General features: G+C 43.1%; 39 non-coding genes across 39 annotated transcripts; 20 read left to right on the forward strand and 19 right to left on the reverse strand.

Annotated features, from left to right (window-relative positions):
- The first annotated feature begins 82 nt into the window (after positions 1-82).
- Positions 83-171, forward strand: Trnay-gua. The gene is given in 2 exon segments: positions 83-119; positions 136-171. It is a non-coding gene; the product is annotated as a tRNA-Tyr (tRNA).
- A 358-nt stretch (positions 172-529) lies between these two features.
- Trnaq-cug lies at positions 530-601 on the reverse strand. The gene has a single exon. It is a non-coding gene; the product is annotated as a tRNA-Gln (tRNA).
- A 248-nt stretch (positions 602-849) lies between these two features.
- On the forward strand, positions 850-938 carry Trnay-gua. Its single transcript is given in 2 exon segments — positions 850-886; positions 903-938. It is a non-coding gene; the product is annotated as a tRNA-Tyr (tRNA).
- A 358-nt stretch (positions 939-1,296) lies between these two features.
- On the reverse strand, positions 1,297-1,368 carry Trnaq-cug. The gene has a single exon. It is a non-coding gene; the product is annotated as a tRNA-Gln (tRNA).
- A 248-nt stretch (positions 1,369-1,616) lies between these two features.
- On the forward strand, positions 1,617-1,705 carry Trnay-gua. The gene is given in 2 exon segments: positions 1,617-1,653; positions 1,670-1,705. It is a non-coding gene; the product is annotated as a tRNA-Tyr (tRNA).
- Positions 1,706-2,063: 358 nt separating this feature from the next.
- Trnaq-cug lies at positions 2,064-2,135 on the reverse strand. The gene has a single exon. It is a non-coding gene; the product is annotated as a tRNA-Gln (tRNA).
- A 248-nt stretch (positions 2,136-2,383) lies between these two features.
- On the forward strand, positions 2,384-2,472 carry Trnay-gua. Its single transcript is given in 2 exon segments — positions 2,384-2,420; positions 2,437-2,472. It is a non-coding gene; the product is annotated as a tRNA-Tyr (tRNA).
- A 360-nt stretch (positions 2,473-2,832) lies between these two features.
- On the reverse strand, positions 2,833-2,904 carry Trnaq-cug. The gene has a single exon. It is a non-coding gene; the product is annotated as a tRNA-Gln (tRNA).
- Positions 2,905-3,152: 248 nt separating this feature from the next.
- Positions 3,153-3,241, forward strand: Trnay-gua. Its single transcript is given in 2 exon segments — positions 3,153-3,189; positions 3,206-3,241. It is a non-coding gene; the product is annotated as a tRNA-Tyr (tRNA).
- Positions 3,242-3,600: 359 nt separating this feature from the next.
- On the reverse strand, positions 3,601-3,672 carry Trnaq-cug. The gene has a single exon. It is a non-coding gene; the product is annotated as a tRNA-Gln (tRNA).
- Positions 3,673-3,922: 250 nt separating this feature from the next.
- On the forward strand, positions 3,923-4,011 carry Trnay-gua. Its single transcript is given in 2 exon segments — positions 3,923-3,959; positions 3,976-4,011. It is a non-coding gene; the product is annotated as a tRNA-Tyr (tRNA).
- Positions 4,012-4,371: 360 nt separating this feature from the next.
- Trnaq-cug lies at positions 4,372-4,443 on the reverse strand. Its single transcript has one exon. It is a non-coding gene; the product is annotated as a tRNA-Gln (tRNA).
- A 250-nt stretch (positions 4,444-4,693) lies between these two features.
- On the forward strand, positions 4,694-4,782 carry Trnay-gua. Its single transcript is given in 2 exon segments — positions 4,694-4,730; positions 4,747-4,782. It is a non-coding gene; the product is annotated as a tRNA-Tyr (tRNA).
- A 363-nt stretch (positions 4,783-5,145) lies between these two features.
- Positions 5,146-5,217, reverse strand: Trnaq-cug. The gene has a single exon. It is a non-coding gene; the product is annotated as a tRNA-Gln (tRNA).
- Positions 5,218-5,464: 247 nt separating this feature from the next.
- On the forward strand, positions 5,465-5,553 carry Trnay-gua. The gene is given in 2 exon segments: positions 5,465-5,501; positions 5,518-5,553. It is a non-coding gene; the product is annotated as a tRNA-Tyr (tRNA).
- Positions 5,554-5,913: 360 nt separating this feature from the next.
- Positions 5,914-5,985, reverse strand: Trnaq-cug. The gene has a single exon. It is a non-coding gene; the product is annotated as a tRNA-Gln (tRNA).
- A 250-nt stretch (positions 5,986-6,235) lies between these two features.
- On the forward strand, positions 6,236-6,324 carry Trnay-gua. Its single transcript is given in 2 exon segments — positions 6,236-6,272; positions 6,280-6,324. It is a non-coding gene; the product is annotated as a tRNA-Tyr (tRNA).
- Positions 6,325-6,686: 362 nt separating this feature from the next.
- Positions 6,687-6,758, reverse strand: Trnaq-cug. Its single transcript has one exon. It is a non-coding gene; the product is annotated as a tRNA-Gln (tRNA).
- Positions 6,759-7,009: 251 nt separating this feature from the next.
- Trnay-gua lies at positions 7,010-7,098 on the forward strand. The gene is given in 2 exon segments: positions 7,010-7,046; positions 7,063-7,098. It is a non-coding gene; the product is annotated as a tRNA-Tyr (tRNA).
- Positions 7,099-7,457: 359 nt separating this feature from the next.
- Positions 7,458-7,529, reverse strand: Trnaq-cug. The gene has a single exon. It is a non-coding gene; the product is annotated as a tRNA-Gln (tRNA).
- Positions 7,530-7,779: 250 nt separating this feature from the next.
- Positions 7,780-7,868, forward strand: Trnay-gua. Its single transcript is given in 2 exon segments — positions 7,780-7,816; positions 7,833-7,868. It is a non-coding gene; the product is annotated as a tRNA-Tyr (tRNA).
- Positions 7,869-8,227: 359 nt separating this feature from the next.
- Positions 8,228-8,299, reverse strand: Trnaq-cug. Its single transcript has one exon. It is a non-coding gene; the product is annotated as a tRNA-Gln (tRNA).
- A 250-nt stretch (positions 8,300-8,549) lies between these two features.
- On the forward strand, positions 8,550-8,638 carry Trnay-gua. Its single transcript is given in 2 exon segments — positions 8,550-8,586; positions 8,603-8,638. It is a non-coding gene; the product is annotated as a tRNA-Tyr (tRNA).
- Positions 8,639-8,995: 357 nt separating this feature from the next.
- Positions 8,996-9,067, reverse strand: Trnaq-cug. Its single transcript has one exon. It is a non-coding gene; the product is annotated as a tRNA-Gln (tRNA).
- A 248-nt stretch (positions 9,068-9,315) lies between these two features.
- Trnay-gua lies at positions 9,316-9,404 on the forward strand. Its single transcript is given in 2 exon segments — positions 9,316-9,352; positions 9,369-9,404. It is a non-coding gene; the product is annotated as a tRNA-Tyr (tRNA).
- Positions 9,405-9,762: 358 nt separating this feature from the next.
- Positions 9,763-9,834, reverse strand: Trnaq-cug. Its single transcript has one exon. It is a non-coding gene; the product is annotated as a tRNA-Gln (tRNA).
- A 248-nt stretch (positions 9,835-10,082) lies between these two features.
- On the forward strand, positions 10,083-10,173 carry Trnay-gua. The gene is given in 2 exon segments: positions 10,083-10,119; positions 10,137-10,173. It is a non-coding gene; the product is annotated as a tRNA-Tyr (tRNA).
- A 357-nt stretch (positions 10,174-10,530) lies between these two features.
- Positions 10,531-10,602, reverse strand: Trnaq-cug. The gene has a single exon. It is a non-coding gene; the product is annotated as a tRNA-Gln (tRNA).
- A 248-nt stretch (positions 10,603-10,850) lies between these two features.
- On the forward strand, positions 10,851-10,939 carry Trnay-gua. Its single transcript is given in 2 exon segments — positions 10,851-10,887; positions 10,904-10,939. It is a non-coding gene; the product is annotated as a tRNA-Tyr (tRNA).
- A 358-nt stretch (positions 10,940-11,297) lies between these two features.
- Positions 11,298-11,369, reverse strand: Trnaq-cug. Its single transcript has one exon. It is a non-coding gene; the product is annotated as a tRNA-Gln (tRNA).
- A 248-nt stretch (positions 11,370-11,617) lies between these two features.
- Positions 11,618-11,706, forward strand: Trnay-gua. The gene is given in 2 exon segments: positions 11,618-11,654; positions 11,671-11,706. It is a non-coding gene; the product is annotated as a tRNA-Tyr (tRNA).
- A 358-nt stretch (positions 11,707-12,064) lies between these two features.
- Positions 12,065-12,136, reverse strand: Trnaq-cug. The gene has a single exon. It is a non-coding gene; the product is annotated as a tRNA-Gln (tRNA).
- Positions 12,137-12,384: 248 nt separating this feature from the next.
- Trnay-gua lies at positions 12,385-12,473 on the forward strand. The gene is given in 2 exon segments: positions 12,385-12,421; positions 12,438-12,473. It is a non-coding gene; the product is annotated as a tRNA-Tyr (tRNA).
- A 358-nt stretch (positions 12,474-12,831) lies between these two features.
- Trnaq-cug lies at positions 12,832-12,903 on the reverse strand. Its single transcript has one exon. It is a non-coding gene; the product is annotated as a tRNA-Gln (tRNA).
- A 248-nt stretch (positions 12,904-13,151) lies between these two features.
- On the forward strand, positions 13,152-13,240 carry Trnay-gua. The gene is given in 2 exon segments: positions 13,152-13,188; positions 13,205-13,240. It is a non-coding gene; the product is annotated as a tRNA-Tyr (tRNA).
- A 358-nt stretch (positions 13,241-13,598) lies between these two features.
- Positions 13,599-13,670, reverse strand: Trnaq-cug. The gene has a single exon. It is a non-coding gene; the product is annotated as a tRNA-Gln (tRNA).
- Positions 13,671-13,918: 248 nt separating this feature from the next.
- Trnay-gua lies at positions 13,919-14,007 on the forward strand. The gene is given in 2 exon segments: positions 13,919-13,955; positions 13,972-14,007. It is a non-coding gene; the product is annotated as a tRNA-Tyr (tRNA).
- Positions 14,008-14,365: 358 nt separating this feature from the next.
- On the reverse strand, positions 14,366-14,437 carry Trnaq-cug. The gene has a single exon. It is a non-coding gene; the product is annotated as a tRNA-Gln (tRNA).
- A 248-nt stretch (positions 14,438-14,685) lies between these two features.
- Positions 14,686-14,774, forward strand: Trnay-gua. The gene is given in 2 exon segments: positions 14,686-14,722; positions 14,739-14,774. It is a non-coding gene; the product is annotated as a tRNA-Tyr (tRNA).
- Positions 14,775-18,787: the final 4,013 nt, after the last annotated feature.

Consider the following 18,787-nt stretch of genomic DNA (forward strand, 5'->3'; position numbering starts at 1 on the left):
GGCAGCGCTGAGTAGCAGTGTGTGGAAACGAAAGACAGGGACGGACGTAAAGCAATCAGTACGAATAAGAAAGTATGCAGAGCCTCTGGTAGCTCAGTTGGTAGAGCGGTGGACTGTAGTGGAGGATTCACAGTTATCCATAGGTCGCTGGTTCAAATCCGGCCCAGAGGACTGTTTTTCTAATCTCAGGAGCAAAGAGGCTCCAGAGCATGCCCACTCGGTCAGAACCTCCCTATGTTTTAAACCTGTTTTAAAGGAAATTCATTTGCTCAGCTTCTAGTAGCTAGTTGATAATCATGGGATTCTTAGCCTTCGTAGGATAATGATATTTCTTCGAATTATAGTAAAATTGCTTGCTCTTACAGGCATTACTCGTTTAATGTGCTATATAGGTCACATAGTCGCACCAATATTCAGCCGTTTCATAGACATCTCGTTTTTAATACAAACGTAGAAACTACACCCCTGAGCCTATCGCTGCTACTTCCTCGGCGAGAAACGCTTATTACAGAAAATTTAGACTAAACGAAGGTTCCACCGAGATTCGAACTCGGATCGCTGGATTCAGAGTCCAGAGTGCTAACCGTTACACCATGGAACCAGACAGGAGAATGGGACTCGTAAATACACTTAGCAGTGTTCTGACGTACTTCAGACACTTCCTACTTGCATTTTTTAACCTAATTGACACGATCGAGCATTATAAAACTTAATCTGGGCAATGTTTGCACTTGCAGCCGATGACTGCATTTCCTGTGCGTCTATATGGCAGCGCTGAGTAGCAGTGTGTGGAAACGAAAGACAGGGACGGACGTAAAGCAATCAGTACGAATAAGAAAGTATGCAGAGCCTCTGGTAGCTCAGTTGGTAGAGCGGTGGACTGTAGTGGAGGATTCACAGTTATCCATAGGTCGCTGGTTCAAATCCGGCCCAGAGGACTGTTTTTCTAATCTCAGGAGCAAAGAGGCTCCAGAGCATGCCCACTCGGTCAGAACCTCCCTATGTTTTAAACCTGTTTTAAAGGAAATTCATTTGCTCAGCTTCTAGTAGCTAGTTGATAATCATGGGATTCTTAGCCTTCGTAGGATAATGATATTTCTTCGAATTATAGTAAAATTGCTTGCTCTTACAGGCATTACTCGTTTAATGTGCTATATAGGTCACATAGTCGCACCAATATTCAGCCGTTTCATAGACATCTCGTTTTTAATACAAACGTAGAAACTACACCCCTGAGCCTATCGCTGCTACTTCCTCGGCGAGAAACGCTTATTACAGAAAATTTAGACTAAACGAAGGTTCCACCGAGATTCGAACTCGGATCGCTGGATTCAGAGTCCAGAGTGCTAACCGTTACACCATGGAACCAGACAGGAGAATGGGACTCGTAAATACACTTAGCAGTGTTCTGACGTACTTCAGACACTTCCTACTTGCATTTTTTAACCTAATTGACACGATCGAGCATTATAAAACTTAATCTGGGCAATGTTTGCACTTGCAGCCGATGACTGCATTTCCTGTGCGTCTATATGGCAGCGCTGAGTAGCAGTGTGTGGAAACGAAAGACAGGGACGGACGTAAAGCAATCAGTACGAATAAGAAAGTATGCAGAGCCTCTGGTAGCTCAGTTGGTAGAGCGGTGGACTGTAGTGGAGGATTCACAGTTATCCATAGGTCGCTGGTTCAAATCCGGCCCAGAGGACTGTTTTTCTAATCTCAGGAGCAAAGAGGCTCCAGAGCATGCCCACTCGGTCAGAACCTCCCTATGTTTTAAACCTGTTTTAAAGGAAATTCATTTGCTCAGCTTCTAGTAGCTAGTTGATAATCATGGGATTCTTAGCCTTCGTAGGATAATGATATTTCTTCGAATTATAGTAAAATTGCTTGCTCTTACAGGCATTACTCGTTTAATGTGCTATATAGGTCACATAGTCGCACCAATATTCAGCCGTTTCATAGACATCTCGTTTTTAATACAAACGTAGAAACTACACCCCTGAGCCTATCGCTGCTACTTCCTCGGCGAGAAACGCTTATTACAGAAAATTTAGACTAAACGAAGGTTCCACCGAGATTCGAACTCGGATCGCTGGATTCAGAGTCCAGAGTGCTAACCGTTACACCATGGAACCAGACAGGAGAATGGGACTCGTAAATACACTTAGCAGTGTTCTGACGTACTTCAGACACTTCCTACTTGCATTTTTTAACCTAATTGACACGATCGAGCATTATAAAACTTAATCTGGGCAATGTTTGCACTTGCAGCCGATGACTGCATTTCCTGTGCGTCTATATGGCAGCGCTGAGTAGCAGTGTGTGGAAACGAAAGACAGGGACGGACGTAAAGCAATCAGTACGAATAAGAAAGTATGCAGAGCCTCTGGTAGCTCAGTTGGTAGAGCGGTGGACTGTAGTGGAGGATTCACAGTTATCCATAGGTCGCTGGTTCAAATCCGGCCCAGAGGACTGTTTTTCTAATCTCAGGAGCAAAGAGGCTCCAGAGCATGCCCACTCGGTCAGAACCTCCCTATGTTTTAAACCTGTTTTAAAGGAAATTCATTTGCTCAGCTTCTAGTAGCTAGTTGATAATCATGGGATTCTTAGCCTTCGTAGGATAATGATATTTCTTCGAATTATAGTAAAATTGCTTGCTCTTACAGGCATTACTCGTTTAATGTGCTATATAGGTCACATAGTCGCACCAATATTCAGCCGTTTCATAGACATCTCGTTTTTAATACAAACGTAGAAACTACACCCCTGAGCCTATCGCTGCTACTTCCTCGGCGAGAGAAACGCTTATTACAGAAAATTTAGACTAAACGAAGGTTCCACCGAGATTCGAACTCGGATCGCTGGATTCAGAGTCCAGAGTGCTAACCGTTACACCATGGAACCAGACAGGAGAATGGGACTCGTAAATACACTTAGCAGTGTTCTGACGTACTTCAGACACTTCCTACTTGCATTTTTTAACCTAATTGACACGATCGAGCATTATAAAACTTAATCTGGGCAATGTTTGCACTTGCAGCCGATGACTGCATTTCCTGTGCGTCTATATGGCAGCGCTGAGTAGCAGTGTGTGGAAACGAAAGACAGGGACGGACGTAAAGCAATCAGTACGAATAAGAAAGTATGCAGAGCCTCTGGTAGCTCAGTTGGTAGAGCGGTGGACTGTAGTGGAGGATTCACAGTTATCCATAGGTCGCTGGTTCAAATCCGGCCCAGAGGACTGTTTTTTCTAATCTCAGGAGCAAAGAGGCTCCAGAGCATGCCCACTCGGTCAGAACCTCCCTATGTTTTAAACCTGTTTTAAAGGAAATTCATTTGCTCAGCTTCTAGTAGCTAGTTGATAATCATGGGATTCTTAGCCTTCGTAGGATAATGATATTTCTTCGAATTATAGTAAAATTGCTTGCTCTTACAGGCATTACTCGTTTAATGTGCTATATAGGTCACATAGTCGCACCAATATTCAGCCGTTTCATAGACATCTCGTTTTTAATACAAACGTAGAAACTACACCCCTGAGCCTATCGCTGCTACTTCCTCGGCGAGAAACGCTTATTACAGAAAATTTAGACTAAACGAAGGTTCCACCGAGATTCGAACTCGGATCGCTGGATTCAGAGTCCAGAGTGCTAACCGTTACACCATGGAACCAGACAGGAGAATGGGACTCGTAAATACACTTAGCAGTGTTCTGACGTACTTCAGACACTTCCTACTTGCATTTTTTTAACCTAAATGACACGATCGAGCATTATAAAACTTAATCTGGGCAATGTTTGCACTTGCAGCCGATGACTGCATTTCCTGTGCGTCTATATGGCAGCGCTGAGTAGCAGTGTGTGGAAACGAAAGACAGGGACGGGACGTAAAGCAATCAGTACGAATAAGAAAGTATGCAGAGCCTCTGGTAGCTCAGTTGGTAGAGCGGTGGACTGTAGTGGAGGATTCACAGTTATCCATAGGTCGCTGGTTCAAATCCGGCCCAGAGGACTGTTTTTCTAATCTCAGGAGCAAAGAAGGCTCCAGAGCATGCCCACTCGGTCAGAACCTCCCTATGTTTTAAACCTGTTTTAAAGGAAATTCATTTGCTCAGCTTCTAGTAGCTAGTTGATAATCATGGGATTCTTAGCCTTCGTAGGATAATGATATTTCTTCGAATTATAGTAAAATTGCTTGCTCTTACAGGCATTACTCGTTTAATGTGCTATATAGGTCACATAGTCGCACCAATATTCAGCCGTTTCATAGACATCTCGTTTTTAATACAAACGTAGAAACTACACCCCTGAGCCTATCGCTGCTACTTCCTCGGCGAGAAACGCTTTATTACAGAAAATTTAGACTAAACGAAGGTTCCACCGAGATTCGAACTCGGATCGCTGGATTCAGAGTCCAGAGTGCTAACCGATACACCATGGAACCAGACAGGAGAATGGGACTCGTAAATTACACTTAGCAGTGTTCTGACGTACTTCAGACACTTCCTACTTGCATTTTTTAACCTAATTGACACGATCGAGCATTATAAACTTAATCTGGGCAATGTTTGCACTTGCAGCCGATGACTGCATTTCCTGTGCGTCTATATGGCAGCGCTGAGAGTAGCAGTGTGTGGAAACGAAAGACAGGACGGACGTAAAAGCAATCAGTACGAATAAGAAAGTATGCAGAGCCTCTGGTAAGCTCAGTGGTAGAGCGGTGGACTGTAGTGGAGGATTCACAGTTATCCATAGGTCGCTGGTTCAAATCCGGCCCAGAGGACTGTTTTTCCTAATCTCAGGAGCAAAGAGGCTCCAGAGCATGCCCACTCGGTCAGAACCTCCCTATGTTTTAAACCTGTTTTAAAGGAAATTCATTTGCTCAGCTTCTAGTAGCTAGTTGATAATCATGGGATTCTTAGCCTTCGTAGGATAATGATATTTCTTCGAATTATAGTAAAATTGCTTGCTCTTACAGGCATTTACTCGTTTAATGTGCTATATAGGTCACATAGTCGCACCAATATTCAGCCGTTTCATAGACATCTCGTTTTTAATACAAACGTAGAAACTACACCCCTGAGCCTATCGCTGCTACTTCCTCGGCGAAGAAAACGCTTATTACAGAAAATTTAGACCTAAACGAAGGTTCCACCGAGATTCGAACTCGGATCGCTGGATTCAGAGTCCAGAGTGCTAACCGTTACACCATGGAACCAGACAGGAGAATGGGACTCGTAAATACACTTAGCAGTGTTCTGACGTACTTCAGACACTTCTACTTGCATTTTTTAACCTAATTGACACGATCGAGCATTATAAAACTTAATCTGGGCAATGTTTGCACTTGCAGCCGATGACTGCATTTCCTGTGCGTCTATATGGCAGCGCTGAGTAGCAGTGTGTGGAAACGAAAGACAGGGACGGACGTAAAGCAATCAGTACGAATAAGAAAGTATGCAGAGCCTCTGGTAGCTCAGTTGGTAGAGCGGTGGACTGTAGTGGAGGATTCACAGTTATCCATAGGTCGCTGGTTCAAATCCGGCCCAGAGGACTGTTTTTCTAATCTCAGGAGCAAAGAGGCTCCAGAGCATGCCCACTCGGTCAGAACCTCCCTATGTTTTAAACCTGTTTTAAAGGAAATTCATTTGCTCAGCTTCTAGTAGCTAGTTGATAATCATGGGATTCTTAGCCTTCGTAGGATAATGATATTTCTTCGAATTATAGTAAAATTGCTTGCTCTTACAGGCATTACTCGTTTAATGTGCTATATAGGTCACATAGTCGCACCAATATTCAGCCGTTTCATAGACATCTCGTTTTTTAATACAAACGTAGAAACTACACCCCTGAGCCTATCGCTGCTACTTCCTCGGCGAGAAACGCTTATTACAGAAAATTTAGACTAAACGAAGGTTTCCACCGAGATTCGAACTCGGATCGCTGGATTCAGAGTCCAGAGTGCTAACCGTTACACCATGGAAACCAGACAGGAGAATGGGACTCGTAAATACACTTAGCAGGTTACTGACGTACTTCAGACACTTCCTACTTGCATTTTTTTAACCTAATTGACACGATCGAGCATTATAAAACTTATCTGGGCAATGTTTGCACTTGCAGCCGATGACTGCATTTCCTGTGCGTCTATATGGCAGCGCTGAGTAGCAGTGTGTGGAAACGAAAAGACAGGGACGGACGTAAAGCAATCAGTACGAATAAGAAAGTATGCAGAGCCTCTGGTAGCTCAGTTGGTAGAGCGGTGGACTGTAGTGGAGGGATTCACAGTTATCCTAGGTCGCTGGTTCAAATCCGGCCCAGAGGACTGTTTTTCTAATCTCAGGAGCAAAGAGGCTCCAGAGCATGCCCACTCGGTCAGAACCTCCCTATGTTTTAAACCTGTTTTAAAAGGAAATTCATTTGCTCAGCTTCTAGTAGCTAGTTGATAATCATGGATTCTTAGCCTTCGTAGGATAATGATATTTCTTCGAATTATAGTAAAATTGCTTGCTCTTACAGGCATTACTCGTTTAATGTGCTATATAGGTCACATAGTCGCACCAATATTCAGCCGTTTCATAGACATCTCGTTTTTAATACAAACGTAGAAAACTACACCCCTGAGCCTATCGCTGCTACTTCCTCGGCGAGAAGAAACGCTTATTACAGAAAATTTAGACTAAACGAAGGTTCCACCGAGATTCGAACTCGGATCGCTGGATTCAGAGTCCAGAGTGCTAACCGTTACACCATGGAACCAGACAGGAGAATGGGACTCGTAAATACACTTAGCTGTGTTTCTGACGTACTTCAGACACTTCCTACTTGCATTTTTTTAACCTAATTGACACGATCGAGCATTATAAAACTTAATCTGGGGCAATGTTTGCACTTGCAGCCGATGACTGCATTTCCTGTGCGTCTATATGGCAGCGCTGAGTAGCAGTGTGTGGAAACGAAAGACAGGGACGGACGTAAAGCAATCAGTACGAATAAGAAAGTATGCAGAGCCTCTGGTAGCTCAGTTGGTAGAGCGGTGGACTGTAGTGGAGGATTCACAGTTATCCATAGGTCGCTGGTTCAAATCCGGCCCAGAGGACTGTTTTTCTAATCTCAGGAGCAAAGAGGCTCCAGAGCATGCCCACTCGGTCAGAACCTCCCTATGTTTTAAACCTGTTTTAAAGGAAATTCATTTGCTCAGCTTCTAGTAGCTAGTTGATAATCATGGGATTCTTAGCCTTCGTAGGATAATGATATTTCTTCGAATTATAGTAAAATTGCTTGCTCTTACAGGCATTACTCGTTTAATGTGCTATATAGGTCACATAGTCGCACCAATATTCAGCCGTTTCATAGACATCTCGTTTTTAATACAAACGTAGAAACTACACCCCTGAGCCTATCGCTGCTACTTCCTCGGCGAGAAAACGCTTATTACAGAAAATTTAGACTAAACGAAGGTTCCACCGAGATTCGAACTCGGATCGCTGGATTCAGAGTCCAGAGTGCTAACCGTTACACCATGGAACCAGACAGGAGAATGGGACTCGTAAATACACTTAGCAGTGTTCTGACGTACTTTCAGACACTTCCTACTTGCATTTTTTAACCTAATTGACACGATCGAGCATTATAAAACTTAATCTGGGCAATGTTTGCACTTGCAGCCGATGACTGCATTTCCTGTGCGTCTATATGGCAGCGCTGAGTAGCAGTGTGTGGAAACGAAAGACAGGGGACGGACGTAAAGCAATCAGTACGAATAAGAAAGTATGCAGAGCCTCTGGTAGCTCAGTTGGTAGAGCGGTGGACTGTAGTGGAGGATTCACAGTTATCCATAGGTCGCTGGTTCAAATCCGGCCCAGAGGACTGTTTTTTTCTAATCTCAGGAGCAAAGAGGCTCCAGAGCATGCCCACTCGGTCAGAAACTCCCTATGTTTTAAACCTGTTTTAAAGGAAATTCATTTGCTCAGCTTCTAGTAGCTAGTTGATAATCATGGGATTCTTAGCCTTCGTAGGATAATGATATTTCTTCGAATTATAGTAAAATTGCTTGCTCTTACAGGCATTACTCGATTAATGTGCTATATAGGTCACATAGTCGCACCAATATTCAGCCGTTTCATAGACATCTCGTTTTTAATACAAACGTAGAAACTACACCCCTGAGCCTATCGCTGCTACTTCCTCGGCGAGAAACGCTTATTACAGAAAATTAGACTAAACGAAGGTTCCACCGAGATTCGAACTCGGATCGCTGGATTCAGAGTCCAGAGTGCTAACCGTTACACCATGGAACCAGACAGGAGAATGGGACTCGTAAATACACTTAGCAGTGTTCTGACGTACTTCAGACACTTCCTACTTGCATTTTTTAACCTAATTGACACGATCGAGCATTATAAAACTTAATCTGGGGCAATGTTTGCACTTGCAGCCGATGACTGCATTTCCTGTGCGTCTATATGGCAGCGCTGAGTAGCAGTGTGTGGAAACGAAAGACAGGGGACGGACGTAAAGCAATCAGTACGAATAAGAAAGTATGCAGAGCCTCTGGTAGCTCAGTTGGTAGAGCGGTGGACTGTAGTGGAGGATTCACAGTTATCCATAGGTCGCTGGTTCAAATCCGGCCCAGAGGACTGTTTTTCTAATCTCAGGAGCAAAGAGGCTCCAGAGCATGCCACTCGGTCAGAACCTCCCTATGTTTTAAACCTGTTTTAAAGGAAATTCATTTGCTCAGCTTCTAGTAGCTAGTTGATAATCATGGGATTCTTAGCCTTCGTAGGATAATGATATTTCTTCGAATTATAGTAAAATTGCTTGCTCTTACAGGCATTACTCGTTTAATGTGCTATATAGGTCACATAGTCGCACCAATATTCAGCCGTTTCATAGACATCTCGTTTTTAATACAAACGTAGAAACTACACCCCTGAGCCTATCGCTGCTACTTCCTCGGCGAGAAACGCTTATTACAGAAAATTTAGACTAAACGAAGGTTCCACCGAGATTCGAACTCGGATCGCTGGATTCAGAGTCCAGAGTGCTAACCGTTACACCATGGAACCAGACAGGAGAATGGGACTCGTAAATACACTTAGCAGTGTTCTGACGTACTTCAGACACTTCCTACTTGCATTTTTTAACCTAATTGACACGATCGAGCATTATAAAACTTAATCTGGGCAATGTTTGCACTTGCAGCCGATGACTGCATTTCCTGTGCGTCTATATGGCAGCGCTGAGTAGCAGTGTGTGGAAACGAAAGACAGGGACGGACGTAAAGCAATCAGTACGAATAAGAAAGTATGCAGAGCCTCTGGTAGCTCAGTTGGTAGAGCGGTGGACTGTAGTGGAGGATTCACAGTTATCCATAGGTCGCTGGTTCAAATCCGGCCCAGAGGACTGTTTTTCTAATCTCAGGAGCAAAGAGGCTCCAGAGCATGCCCACTCGGTCAGAACCTCCCTATGTTTTAAACCTGTTTTAAAGGAAATTCATTTGCTCAGCTTCTAGTAGCTAGTTGATAATCATGGGATTCTTAGCCTTCGTAGGATAATGATATTTCTTCGAATTATAGTAAAATTGCTTGCTCTTACAGGCATTACTCGTTTAATGTGCTATATAGGTCACATAGTCGCACCATATTCAGCCGTTTCATAGACATCTCGTTTTTAATACAAACGTAGAAACTACACCCCCTGAGCCTATCGCTGCTACTTCCTCGGCGAGAAACGCTTATTACAGAAAATTTAGACTAAACGAAGGTTCCACCGAGATTCGAACTCGGATCGCTGGATTCAGAGTCCAGAGTGCTAACCGTTACACCATGGAACCAGACAGGAGAATGGGACTCGTAAATACACTTAGCAGTGTTCTGACGTACTTCAGACACTTCCTACTTGCATTTTTTAACCTAATTGACACGATCGAGCATTATAAAACTTAATCTGGGCAATGTTTGCACTTGCAGCCGATGACTGCATTTCCTGTGCGTCTATATGGCAGCGCTGAGTAGCAGTGTGTGGAAACGAAAGACAGGGACGGACGTAAAGCAATCAGTACGAATAAGAAAGTATGCAGAGCCTCTGGTAGCTCAGTTGGTAGAGCGGTGGACTGTAGTGGAGGATTCACAGTTAATCCATAGGTCGCTGGTTCAAATCCGGCCCCAGAGGACTGTTTTTCTAATCTCAGGAGCAAAGAGGCTCAGAGCATGCCCACTCGGTCAGAACCTCCCTATGTTTTAAACCTGTTTTAAAGGAAATTCATTTGCTCAGCTTCTAGTAGCTAGTTGATAATCATGGGATTCTTAGCCTTCGTAGGATAATGATATTTCTTCGAATTATAGTAAAATTGCTTGCTCTTACAGGCATTACTCGTTTAATGTGCTATATAGGTCACATAGTCGCACCAATATTCAGCCGTTTCATAGACATCTCGTTTTTAATACAAACGTAGAAACTACACCCCTGAGCCTATCGCTGCTACTTCCTCGGCGAGAAACGCTTATTACAGAAAATTTAGACTAAACGAAGGTTCCACCGAGATTCGAACTCGGATCGCTGGATTCAGAGTCCAGAGTGCTAACCGTTACACCATGGAACCAGACAGGAGAATGGGACTCGTAAATACACTTAGCAGTGTTCTGACGTACTTCAGACACTTCCTACTTGCATTTTTTAACCTAATTGACACGATCGAGCATTATAAAACTTAATCTGGGCAATGTTTGCACTTGCAGCCGATGACTGCATTTCCTGTGCGTCTATATGGCAGCGCTGAGTAGCAGTGTGTGGAAACGAAAGACAGGGACGGACGTAAAGCAATCAGTACGAATAAGAAAGTATGCAGAGCCTCTGGTAGCTCAGTTGGTAGAGCGGTGGACTGTAGTGGAGGATTCACAGTTATCCATAGGTCGCTGGTTCAAATCCGGCCCAGAGGACTGTTTTTCTAATCTCAGGAGCAAAGAGGCTCCAGAGCATGCCCACTCGGTCAGAACCTCCCTATGTTTTAAACCTGTTTTAAAGGAAATTCATTTGCTCAGCTTCTAGTAGCTAGTTGATAATCATGGGATTCTTAGCCTTCGTAGGATAATGATATTTCTTCGAATTATAGTAAAATTGCTTGCTCTTACAGGCATTACTCGTTTAATGTGCTATATAGGTCACATAGTCGCACCAATATTCAGCCGTTTCATAGACATCTCGTTTTTAATACAAACGTAGAAACTACACCCCTGAGCCTATCGCTGCTACTTCCTCGGCGAGAAACGCTTATTACAGAAAATTTAGACTAAACGAAGGTTCCACCGAGATTCGAACTCGGATCGCTGGATTCAGAGTCCAGAGTGCTAACCGTTACACCATGGAACCAGACAGGAGAATGGGACTCGTAAATACACTTAGCAGTGTTCTGACGTACTTCAGACACTTCCTACTTGCATTTTTTAACCTAATTGACACGATCGAGCATTATAAAACTTAATCTGGGCAATGTTTGCACTTGCAGCCGATGACTGCATTTCCTGTGCGTCTATATGGCAGCGCTGAGTAGCAGTGTGTGGAAACGAAAGACAGGGACGGACGTAAAGCAATCAGTACGAATAAGAAAGTATGCAGAGCCTCTGGTAGCTCAGTTGGTAGAGCGGTGGACTGTAGTGGAGGATTCACAGTTATCCATAGGTCGCTGGTTCAAATCCGGCCCAGAGGACTGTTTTTCTAATCTCAGGAGCAAAGAGGCTCCAGAGCATGCCCACTCGGTCAGAACCTCCCTATGTTTTAAACCTGTTTTAAAGGAAATTCATTTGCTCAGCTTCTAGTAGCTAGTTGATAATCATGGGATTCTTAGCCTTCGTAGGATAATGATATTTCTTCGAATTATAGTAAAATTGCTTGCTCTTACAGGCATTACTCGTTTAATGTGCTATATAGGTCACATAGTCGCACCAATATTCAGCCGTTTCATAGACATCTCGTTTTTAATACAAACGTAGAAACTACACCCCTGAGCCTATCGCTGCTACTTCCTCGGCGAGAAACGCTTATTACAGAAAATTTAGACTAAACGAAGGTTCCACCGAGATTCGAACTCGGATCGCTGGATTCAGAGTCCAGAGTGCTAACCGTTACACCATGGAACCAGACAGGAGAATGGGACTCGTAAATACACTTAGCAGTGTTCTGACGTACTTCAGACACTTCCTACTTGCATTTTTTAACCTAATTGACACGATCGAGCATTATAAAACTTAATCTGGGCAATGTTTGCACTTGCAGCCGATGACTGCATTTCCTGTGCGTCTATATGGCAGCGCTGAGTAGCAGTGTGTGGAAACGAAAGACAGGGACGGACGTAAAGCAATCAGTACGAATAAGAAAGTATGCAGAGCCTCTGGTAGCTCAGTTGGTAGAGCGGTGGACTGTAGTGGAGGATTCACAGTTATCCATAGGTCGCTGGTTCAAATCCGGCCCAGAGGACTGTTTTTCTAATCTCAGGAGCAAAGAGGCTCCAGAGCATGCCCACTCGGTCAGAACCTCCCTATGTTTTAAACCTGTTTTAAAGGAAATTCATTTGCTCAGCTTCTAGTAGCTAGTTGATAATCATGGGATTCTTAGCCTTCGTAGGATAATGATATTTCTTCGAATTATAGTAAAATTGCTTGCTCTTACAGGCATTACTCGTTTAATGTGCTATATAGGTCACATAGTCGCACCAATATTCAGCCGTTTCATAGACATCTCGTTTTTAATACAAACGTAGAAACTACACCCCTGAGCCTATCGCTGCTACTTCCTCGGCGAGAAACGCTTATTACAGAAAATTTAGACTAAACGAAGGTTCCACCGAGATTCGAACTCGGATCGCTGGATTCAGAGTCCAGAGTGCTAACCGTTACACCATGGAACCAGACAGGAGAATGGGACTCGTAAATACACTTAGCAGTGTTCTGACGTACTTCAGACACTTCCTACTTGCATTTTTTAACCTAATTGACACGATCGAGCATTATAAAACTTAATCTGGGCAATGTTTGCACTTGCAGCCGATGACTGCATTTCCTGTGCGTCTATATGGCAGCGCTGAGTAGCAGTGTGTGGAAACGAAAGACAGGGACGGACGTAAAGCAATCAGTACGAATAAGAAAGTATGCAGAGCCTCTGGTAGCTCAGTTGGTAGAGCGGTGGACTGTAGTGGAGGATTCACAGTTATCCATAGGTCGCTGGTTCAAATCCGGCCCAGAGGACTGTTTTTCTAATCTCAGGAGCAAAGAGGCTCCAGAGCATGCCCACTCGGTCAGAACCTCCCTATGTTTTAAACCTGTTTTAAAGGAAATTCATTTGCTCAGCTTCTAGTAGCTAGTTGATAATCATGGGATTCTTAGCCTTCGTAGGATAATGATATTTCTTCGAATTATAGTAAAATTGCTTGCTCTTACAGGCATTACTCGTTTAATGTGCTATATAGGTCACATAGTCGCACCAATATTCAGCCGTTTCATAGACATCTCGTTTTTAATACAAACGTAGAAACTACACCCCTGAGCCTATCGCTGCTACTTCCTCGGCGAGAAACGCTTATTACAGAAAATTTAGACTAAACGAAGGTTCCACCGAGATTCGAACTCGGATCGCTGGATTCAGAGTCCAGAGTGCTAACCGTTACACCATGGAACCAGACAGGAGAATGGGACTCGTAAATACACTTAGCAGTGTTCTGACGTACTTCAGACACTTCCTACTTGCATTTTTTAACCTAATTGACACGATCGAGCATTATAAAACTTAATCTGGGCAATGTTTGCACTTGCAGCCGATGACTGCATTTCCTGTGCGTCTATATGGCAGCGCTGAGTAGCAGTGTGTGGAAACGAAAGACAGGGACGGACGTAAAGCAATCAGTACGAATAAGAAAGTATGCAGAGCCTCTGGTAGCTCAGTTGGTAGAGCGGTGGACTGTAGTGGAGGATTCACAGTTATCCATAGGTCGCTGGTTCAAATCCGGCCCAGAGGACTGTTTTTCTAATCTCAGGAGCAAAGAGGCTCCAGAGCATGCCCACTCGGTCAGAACCTCCCTATGTTTTAAACCTGTTTTAAAGGAAATTCATTTGCTCAGCTTCTAGTAGCTAGTTGATAATCATGGGATTCTTAGCCTTCGTAGGATAATGATATTTCTTCGAATTATAGTAAAATTGCTTGCTCTTACAGGCATTACTCGTTTAATGTGCTATATAGGTCACATAGTCGCACCAATATTCAGCCGTTTCATAGACATCTCGTTTTTAATACAAACGTAGAAACTACACCCCTGAGCCTATCGCTGCTACTTCCTCGGCGAGAAACGCTTATTACAGAAAATTTAGACTAAACGAAGGTTCCACCGAGATTCGAACTCGGATCGCTGGATTCAGAGTCCAGAGTGCTAACCGTTACACCATGGAACCAGACAGGAGAATGGGACTCGTAAATACACTTAGCAGTGTTCTGACGTACTTCAGACACTTCCTACTTGCATTTTTTAACCTAATTGACACGATCGAGCATTATAAAACTTAATCTGGGCAATGTTTGCACTTGCAGCCGATGACTGCATTTCCTGTGCGTCTATATGGCAGCGCTGAGTAGCAGTGTGTGGAAACGAAAGACAGGGACGGACGTAAAGCAATCAGTACGAATAAGAAAGTATGCAGAGCCTCTGGTAGCTCAGTTGGTAGAGCGGTGGACTGTAGTGGAGGATTCACAGTTATCCATAGGTCGCTGGTTCAAATCCGGCCCAGAGGACTGTTTTTCTAATCTCAGGAGCAAAGAGGCTCCAGAGCATGCCCACTCGGTCAGAACCTCCCTATGTTTTAAACCTGTTTTAAAGGAAATTCATTTGCTCAGCTTCTAGTAGCTAGTTGATAATCATGGGATTCTTAGCCTTCGTAGGATAATGATATTTCTTCGAATTATAGTAAAATTGCTTGCTCTTACAGGCATTACTCGTTTAATGTGCTATATAGGTCACATAGTCGCACCAATATTCAGCCGTTTCATAGACATCTCGTTTTTAATACAAACGTAGAAACTACACCCCTGAGCCTATCGCTGCTACTTCCTCGGCGAGAAACGCTTATTACAGAAAATTTAGACTAAACGAAGGTTCCACCGAGATTCGAACTCGGATCGCTGGATTCAGAGTCCAGAGTGCTAACCGTTACACCATTTTTTTTTTTTTTTTTTTTTTTTTTTTTTTTTTTTTTTTTTTTACTGGGTGAAAGCCAGGTATCCTAGCCACTTTTTTTTTTTTTTTTTTTACACTCTACCACTTTTTTTTTTTTTTTTTTTTTTTTTTTTTTTTTTTTTTTTTTTTTTTGCGCTCTGTCACTTTTTTTTTTTTTTTTTTTTTTGTTGGATTTCAGTGTCAGATAAGCGTCGGCAAGGAGGGCAGGGGTCAAATGATGCTGAGGCCTGGCCTCAATGCCGCCTCTCATCTGTCACCTAGTGACGGTATTTCCATTATATTGCGTGCTTTGAATTTTGTATTATTAATTGCCCATCTTGGCTAGGTTTCATAATTGCAAAAATTGAATTGAATTGCTGGTTGAGGATAATCGTAAAATAAATGACTTTCTTCTCTGAATAAATTCGTGAATTAAATTGCAGGACTCCCTTCATTTGTTGCTACTTAAATATGGTACTTAAAATGTAAAGATGAGCTGAATCATAAACGGTTCTTTGCTGCTCCAATTATTGTTGTATAAAACAGAGTCTATTGTTTGCTCTTCTCTGTTATCCGACTCCCAGTCGCTCAAAGACAATTTTGAGCATGTTGCCGTACGTCTGCTTATGGCCTGGATATTTAACTATTCTATCATATTCATTTTTCAGATACATACGAAAATCAATGAGATCGTCGGTTCCTAAGTGATTAATAACATAGCTAACGTATGTTCCCATTAACCAATGAATTGAGTTGTTTTTGGTTGCAGGGAAATACTGTACCTGTGGCCGGAGAAGGATCAGAGGCTGAAAATTGTCTGTGGACGATCGTGTCAGAAAAGCCAATTGGTCTCTCAACCATTGCCAGTTCTTCATATGCCCAGCACACGTGAATCTGTGTACTGTTGTGTCGACGAGATTACATTTGAGACAAAGGTTTGTTTGGCTAATCCCAATTGAGTGCAACCGTTCGTTGGTACTGACTATATTGTTGACCGATTTGTACCATGATGTTTTTGCGTCGGAGGAGAGAACACGCAGGTTAATATTCTTCCATATAGTTGGCCAATTGTAATCCGGATATTTTTCCTCTATTTTATTCTTCCCTTCATTTTTCTTCTTGAGACACAGAATTGCTCGGGCCGTTAACTGCCGCGAATTAGTTATTTCGCTATGAATATAACTCATATCGATGAAAAATGTACGCACATGACGAAGGCGGGGATTGATTTTGTGCACATCAACTGGCGCGTGGAGACTTGCAGGTGTAAGAATTTCAAATAACTTAGTTGTAATGCTGGTAACGTTTTCGTTGAGAAGACTAGTGGTCCGTTTGAGGAAAAGAGCCGAGGCCTTATTCTTAATGTCCGTTAATCCCAGACCTCCATTGCTGGGATCGAGGGTAGCTGTTCTCCCAGTCACTCTAAACACTTCACCTCGCCATAGGTAGTTAGTGACGATTGACATTATCTTTCCAGCGATCATGGTGGGGAGTGGAAAGAGTTGCGCCGTATAATAAGCTTTTGATAAAAGGCAATTATTAATTAAACGAATTCTTTGAAATTGATTTAAAGGTCGGAGCAGGTTTTCTCTGGTGGCTCCTTGAATGCACCCGGATGTTGTTTTCCAATTAATGGCCGCCATTTTGACTGGACACATAGTCAGAGTCGTCCCAAGTGATTTGCACTGAGTGACCTGTGTTGCCCAAGTGACAGTTACGTGTTGAAAACCCCGCAGGTTTAGCAATCTGCTCTTATTAGCATTGGTGGTAGCACCCGACACGCTGCAGTACTTTTTAATGAGCAATTCTAATTTGGTAATGTCATCGACGTTCCGTAATACGACGCCTACATCATCAGCGTATGCATTTGTGACTGTTTTGTGACCTGCTAACGTAATACCTGTTAGATTGACGTGAAGACTGCGGAGTAACGGCTCCAAAGAAAAGACGAATAGAAGCATGGAAAGCGGGCTGCCTTGAGGAACGCCACGCCGTATCGGGATCTGCTTAGTTCTTTGGCAGTTGACAGAGATACTTGCGTTGATCCCCAACGCAACGTTCGTGACCACACTGAGAACTCGTTCGTCAAAGCCTATTTTTCTCATCGTTGTAAGAAGGAACCTGTGATCCACACGGTCGAAGGCTTTGTGAAAATCGATAAAACAAATGGCACATTTGATGTTCGTCACAGAGGCGATGGCAATTAAATCCCTGTATTCCGCAATACTTTTGAAAATAGTTCTGCCAGGTACACATGACTGATGTGGACTTACTATTTTTTTGGCTAAAAGTGAAAGTCTGTTATTTAACAGTCTAGCTATGATTTTGTAGTCGGAGTTAAGCAACGAAATAGGGCGAAAGTTGTGTAGATTGCGCTTCGATGTAGTCTTAGGAACTAATACTATTGTGCATGCTTTCATAGCAGCAGGTAGTGGTTTTCCTTGGATAATCTCGTTTGCCATTTGAGTAAACTTTTCTCCGATGAGTGGCCAGTATCGTAGATAAAATTCAACGGGCAACCCATCCGGCCCCGGTGACTTGTTTAAAGGAGACTTGCGGACGGTGTCGTGGAGATCCTCTTCAGTGAAATCAGTAAGAAGTCCTTCATTTTCCTCTTCTGACAGCTGAGGAACTATGCCGCCAAGAAATTCTTCGAAGGATTCTTCGCATAACTGACTGGCTGAATAGAGATTGTGGTAATACTTGAAAACCTCGTTGACGATCTCTTTCTGAGAAGTAATGGTCAGACCGGTCGGAGTCTGGATCTCATCAAGAAAGGTTCGTCTCCTATGTTTTGCGTGTCTCAATAGGTGATATAAGGAAGCAGTTTCGTCCTCTGATAGTGTCTTGGCTTTTGACCTTACTTTTAGTCCTTCCAGCTGTTGTTGTTTAATGCGGAGTAATTTGGCCTTAGTTTTTTTAATGTCTGCCAAACGAATGCCGGAAGTGCTCGCCTGTTCATACAAGTTCCGTAACATTGCGTAATAAAATTCTACGGTGTTCTTGAGTTCTCGGGATCGTTGAAGACTGTACTGAATTAAAACGTTCCTCAGTTTTGGTTTGGCCCTGTTGCACCACCAGTCCGTAACAGTCACATAGCGATCTATCGAGCGCAAGCACATGTTCCACGTTTCGTTGACAACATCTGCTAACTCATTGTCCTGTAGCAAAGATACATTCAGCTTCCACTGACTTCTTAAACGGCGAGATGGTTGTGCCCTTAAATTGATGGAAGCCAGCATACTGCAATGGTCGGAAAAATATACAGGAATTGTCTCGACTTTAACTAAGGATCTTTCCATACTTTGTGACACATATATCCTATCAATCCTGCTACAGGACTGTGTAGCTATATACGTATATGCAACAACAGTGGGATATTTAATTTCCCAAGTATCTCTGAGGTTTAGATCCGTTACTAACCGCTTCAATTCGTTACAGCAATTAAAATTGGGAGTCTGATCTTTTTTATTTAGTACACAGTTAAAATCGCCGCCAATTAAAAGTTCTGGTGGGTTTTTCCGTAATAAATATATTATTTCTTCTCTAAAAAAATTTGCCCTTTCCGGTCTATTGGAGGTCCCTGACGGGG

This window comes from Schistocerca americana, unplaced genomic scaffold, assembly GCF_021461395.2.
Source record: "Schistocerca americana isolate TAMUIC-IGC-003095 unplaced genomic scaffold, iqSchAmer2.1 HiC_scaffold_103, whole genome shotgun sequence".
NCBI classification, from domain to species: domain Eukaryota; kingdom Metazoa; phylum Arthropoda; class Insecta; order Orthoptera; family Acrididae; genus Schistocerca; species Schistocerca americana.